At 41.8% G+C, this 5,996-nt stretch overlaps 1 long non-coding RNA gene across 1 annotated transcript; it reads left to right on the forward strand.

Moving 5' to 3' along the window:
- The first annotated feature begins 4,355 nt into the window (after positions 1–4,355).
- On the forward strand, positions 4,356–5,406 carry LOC120967270 (uncharacterized). The gene is made up of 2 exons (XR_005761088.3): positions 4,356–4,865; positions 5,045–5,406. It is a non-coding gene; the product is annotated as an uncharacterized lncRNA (long non-coding RNA).
- The last annotated feature ends 590 nt before the right edge of the window (positions 5,407–5,996 follow it).

A 5,996-nucleotide genomic window follows, 5' to 3' on the forward strand; every position in this document is an offset into this window, starting at 1 on the left:
ACATATCCACACGCGTGGATCCGGCGACCCCCCTCACCGCCGACGATCGAGTTGGTCGGTGGAGGGGAGCCGCCGGAGAATGGCGACGGAGGCGATTCCCTGATGGCAGAAAGCGATCTCGCTTTTCCTGTCTTCGGGGGGAAGATCTACATGGAACACTAGTCAAGTAGGAACATTGAGGTGACTCCTATGTCCAGTGGGCTCTTTAGATGAATTCAAAAGAAAAAAAATAGACAAAATATGATAAGCCGATAAATGACATGTGCACGCGCTCGGTGGCGGCGCAAGGACCGAGCGCCCCAGGCAAGCCCCGAGCCAAATACTCCCTTCATTTTTATTTAGTCCGGCGATGTGCTTTCAGTGGGAGGAGACGTTCCCGTCGACGACGAGGCATCTACGGTGACTTCGTAAATCTCAAGATGATATGCCGACTCAGTCTCTCAAAGATGCTCATAGGGGTAGGGTGTGTGTGTGCGCGTTCATAGGGGTGAGTGTATGCGTGTATGTATGAGCGCTTGCGTATGTACTGTGTTAAAACACTTTTTTGCGGGTCGCCGTGACAACACTTGACAAGGCCACATAAGACTGAGGATCGGTGCGGCTCCCAAGCTCCATTTTCCCCTTTTTGAAGAACAGAAAATGTATTACCTGTTAGAATTGCACTAAAGAAAAGTTAAATGTCGCTTGCACCCACCAAAAAAAAATCAAATATTCTAAAACTTTCTTGCGGTTGTATTTTTGTTAAACAAAGTTTCCCCAAATGAAACCAACTACAGTTCAACTGTCATCCTCTTTCGCTGAATAGTTTCTTACCAAGAAAATTCGCAAAAATATATGAGTGCGCATTGTTGACAATGTTTCTTAGATAGAAAAGGTTTCCATATGTGGCACCATAAGTTTAGCCGTGAATTGGACTTGGTGAAGATCCTACAGAAGCACTGTATCGTGAAGATCCTACGCATGCTAGCCAGTTTTGACCCAGTTGCGCTTGCAATTTGTTTTGAAGATCTGTGCTCACGGAGGCCATTCTATGTAGCTAACGGACTGTCATGTCTATATAATTCTTGATGTAGCTGATGACTCAATCGTGGAATGCTAGGGTTCCATGAAAGGAAATGCGTGTGCAAGATCAGTAGATTTTGTGATGGAAGGATTAGTAGGTTTGATCTTATCTTACAACATGCAAGAACATTGCATAACGACGGGACATCCGAGGCGACGTTGGGAAGGAATTGGGCTACGTGAAGACGGGTGTTTTTCCTACGAAAAACCAACCGACTTCCGTACGCCCAACCGGGAGGACCCCTCCTCCCCACAATACCGGAGGGTTTTAGCCACCCATGGGAACTGTGCCCTTCGGTTTGTGAAGGAGGGGTGCACTGTTTTGAAACGTTGCAGTGGCAGCATTTTTCTGCCATGACATAGGTTTTAGTCGCCATGGCAGCGTTTCTGGCACTTTGGTAGCTACTTTTGGCGCGGTTTCCATGGCGTATGAGCCGTTTTTCCCGGACCCCTCATACCTTATTTTCCAACAACGTTTCCACAAATCCAGAATGGTTCTCACATTGAAAACATAGTTTGAGTGACATTGCAACATTGTGTATTTATTTGATCATATATTTTCGGGGGGAAATTCATGTTTTTATGATTATATATTTTTGAGGGAATACTTATGATTACTTGGTTTACACTTGAGACGTCCTAAAACGAGGGTTGGCTTGTACCGTAGGGTGTTCGCGTGGGCGGACCTATCCTAGCGAACTAAAATGTTCGCTTGCCCCCCCCCCCCCCAGGTGGATCGAACAAATCATTCGATCAGACACCCTCCCCTGGCGAACTTCATGCGTATTTTGCGGTCCTATTGTAAATCTCTTGTTCAAATTCTAGACCTAACTAATGTTATTGCTAAGAGTAATACAACATTTTCTCTAAAGAAAAAGTTGCTAAAAGTACTACACCATACAAGGCAATAAATATTGGAGAATTGATTACAATTCAGAAACATACAAATATACACATAGGAGATAAGTCCGACAATCCTAACCCGCAAACGTATTTTGGCCGCCAAATTCAGGAACTTGTCTAAAAAAAGGAGAAAAATAGTCTTACTTGATTTATGCTTTTAATGAGGGTTCATATTATGGGATGATATTAAATACAGTAAATCCAATTTTCTTGCTAGATGTTTACACGGCATAAGGATGACCGGTTCTCTCTTCTCTCAATCTCTCTATATATATGATCGACTCATGTGCTGATTGGTAACCCAACATTTCTCATCGACAACCATTACAAATTAAAAATTTCCCATTTAGAGAAAAAACTCATAAAATTTTCAGTTTTATTTTCAATCATGGCAAACCATGTGCACATTGTATATTTTTTATTTTCTATACACAATGTTTTTGCCATGTTATTCCTAACTGTTTTTTGCTTTGCACATGGCAAAATAAAGAGAAAATTATTTCACATAAATCATGGCTATTTTTGGCAAAACCGCATGGTAATTTTTTAGGATTTTTATAAAACATAGAATCAAAATGGCAAATTTATTTGTTGTCACATGAAAAAGCAACTTTTCTTGATTTTTCATCTTGGCAAATTATATATTTTTTAACCATGGCAATTTTATTTTTTCTAGTATGGCAAGTTTTATTTTCCAACCATAGCAAATTCCTTCTTTTCTCTTACTTTTCCCATGATGGCAATTTTATTTTTGGTAACATGGCAAATTATACTATTGGACCATGGCAATTCTTTATTTTCTTACTTTTCATGATGGCAAAATTATTTTAGTTACATGGCAATTTTATTTCTTGTAACATGGTATATTATTTTCGGGTACTATGGCAAACTCATATTTGTACATACCTCGCCATTTACATTTTTTGATAATGTCATCGTAAATTCCTTTTTAGTAAATTATTTGGATACAAACAATGGAAAATTGATTTTCCTATTACCAATGCAAATTATTTGAACATGGCAACTTTGTGTTTTGTCTGTTTGAGATGAATGTTTTTAAATACATGAATCTTCAACATGGCCAAAACAGTTTTTTCAACATATAGGTGATTTTTATCATGGTAATAAAATCAAGGTAATGGCGGTTGGGCTGGACCGCTGGAGGACAAGTGAAGACGAATGATAAAACGAGGGTTGGACTGTATCGAGGGATGTTTGAGTGGGCTTAACTATCCTAGCGAACTAAAATGTTCGCTTGTCCCCCCCCCCCCCTAGGTGGATCGAGTGAATCGCTTGGTCGAACACCCTCCACTGGCAAACGCCAGGCGTTTATTGTGGTCCTAATGTAAATCCCTCGTTCAAAAAATAGACCTAATTAATTCTATTGCTAACAGTAGTACACCGTTTTCTCTTTTGCAAAAAATACTAGACCATACAAGGCAATAAATATTGGAGAATTTTTTTTGATGGCTAAACCAAGTTTTATTCACCAAACACCACAGAATGCGGGATATAGTTCTAGCCATGGGATTGATCAAGCCAAGTGTGATGTCTCGGACCTAACAAAAGTGAAAACCTGACTAGACTATGTGCTTCAACATTGACAGCATGACCTTCAAAATTAAAAATACAGTCAAAAGACGACGCGTGTAACTTGATCTCGCTAATAATTGATCCTTTGTTTCCTCTCCCACCTTTCTGGATGTCCCCAATCACCTGTTTATCGTCAGAAGCGATGACCAACCGGTGGAGGTGAAGATCTGCAGCCAATGCTAATGCCTCACTGCATGCGATGGACTCGAACATTGCTGGATCGTCCACTCCTCCAATGATAAGTGTGGTACTTCCCAGGAACGTTACATCTCTATCTCTACACACTGTTGTTGCCTGTTCCTCCTACTCCCTTTCGAACACCAACATCGACGTGTATCTTTGCATAGCCCATTGGCGGGACCTTTGGACGTTGGGCTGTAGTGACTGGAATGGAGGGTCACCCCTCCGTCGTTGATGTCGGCACTTCCTTGATCATCTCAAGCTCGTCAATAAATATGTTAATGAAACAATGAGTAGCTTGTGGACTTTGAAAGATACCATCGTGAATCGCCTTCCATCGAGCAGCCCATATGGCCCATAGTGTGACTGAAAGCTTTACAAAATGCACATGTGATAATGAGTTCATCAGTGAGAATAGCCAATGACCAGCATTTGGTTCGGTCGTACAAATTATGGATTGAGCTAGCTCGTCATCGACCAGCGCCCACGTGCATCTAGCGATCATACATTCAACAGGGGGTGACTCCATGAGTAAGTTGATCCGCAAAAACCGCATGAGCTAGAGTCCGCCATATGCCTGTGTGCCCCAACATCATTTGTTGGTATAGAATGTTTGGATAGATGCCAAAGGAACATCCTCACCTTTCCACCTGAACTTTCCATAAACTTTTCCATGAGCCCTCTTCAACAACCGAGGTGGAGGAACCATCCCTTTCCTCTAACCACGACTATTGGAGAATTAATTACAATTCTGAAATATACAAATATAGACATAGGAGATAAGTCCGACCAAATTTGGGAACTTGTCTAAAAAGGGAGAAAATTAGTCTGACTTAATTTATGCTTTTAATGAGGGTTCATATTATGGGATGATATTAAATAAATCCAATTTTATTGTTTGATGTTTACACGGGATAAGGATGACCGGTTCTCTCTTCTCTCAATATATACGATCGTCTCATGTGCAGATTGGTAACCAAACATTTCTCATCCACAACCAAAGTGATCTGAGTGCCTGTGTAGCTAGTGTTGTATCTGGTTGGGCATGGACAAGTACACGATTCGCATTCTTGCAATAGCAGCCCTAGTGTGTCTACATCTCGTATGCTCTGCTACTGTTGCTCAATGTAAGGCATCTAGCACACCAATATTTCTGTATCTTCACAACGCTTAATTTTTTCTTCACTTCTCCTTGCTGGAAGTATGTACGTAGTATAGCTATCGAATGCCTTTCTATTTTGCTTTGTAACCGTTTGCGTTGTTTATAACGATGGTTGTTCGTTTGTTATTATTCCATAATATACAGGCCGAATCATGGCTGACATGGACAGCAAGAAGATCGAACTACCAGACGGGCTATGCGTTGAAGTAGCTCATGATGATTGTTGGAACCGCGCTGGTTGCTTCCATTGTTTGGTAACTGACGTCTTCTACCCCACTATGGATGACTGCAAGAGCAATTGTAACAAATCCTCGTCTTTACAAGACATGCTAGTTGCCATGACGACCTCCCCTCCTCCTCCTTTACCTGCTCCCTAATTTTCCGGCCTAGACAATGGTTATATGTACAAGATTGTCCACTGAAAATAATGCCTATGTGCGGAAACCAGTTATGCAATGAGAGTAATATACTGCAGCAGTTGTTGCTGAGTATTTTGGTTTGGCAAATCGCATTTGAACCTTTACTAGCAATTGTTGGGAGAGCGATGAAATGACTCGCAAGCGCAGATGCTCCGGAAATCTGAGTGGTACAGCTTAGCTTGGGATCTGTGTCAGTTAACTCTTTGTCACATATACGTTTTAGAATACAGAGGTGAATACATCTGCAGATGGGCTATACTGGACCGTAGTACTCAGTCCTCACACGTCTCCTCTCTTCAAGTCCATTGATCTCCCATGCAAAATAAAATAAAAAAACTCCATCGATCTCTCGCTTAAAAAGAGTCCTATGGCTATGGATGACCAGGGGAGGCCGCCCTTGGCCAATATCCGGCGACGGTGAGTTCTTCTACCCTGTCATGGAGGGTTTCACATCTATCCTGCCTCTCATGAGGCGTCCGGTTCTTGTCTTCCCCAAGCTCACATTCCCAAATCAGCCCTCGGCCGGCCTTGGCGATGTCATCTTCATCCACTCCCGTTCAGCACACACCCGTTTCTCTGATCTCTTAGAGCAACTCTAGCCGAGCCCCTAAAAATTAGAGGAGTATTTGGCCAAGTAAACCTTATTGGAATAAATTTACTTCAGTAAGTTTTGGTCG

Source organism: Aegilops tauschii, chromosome 6 (assembly GCF_002575655.3).
Source record: "Aegilops tauschii subsp. strangulata cultivar AL8/78 chromosome 6, Aet v6.0, whole genome shotgun sequence".
Taxonomy (NCBI): domain Eukaryota; kingdom Viridiplantae; phylum Streptophyta; class Magnoliopsida; order Poales; family Poaceae; genus Aegilops; species Aegilops tauschii.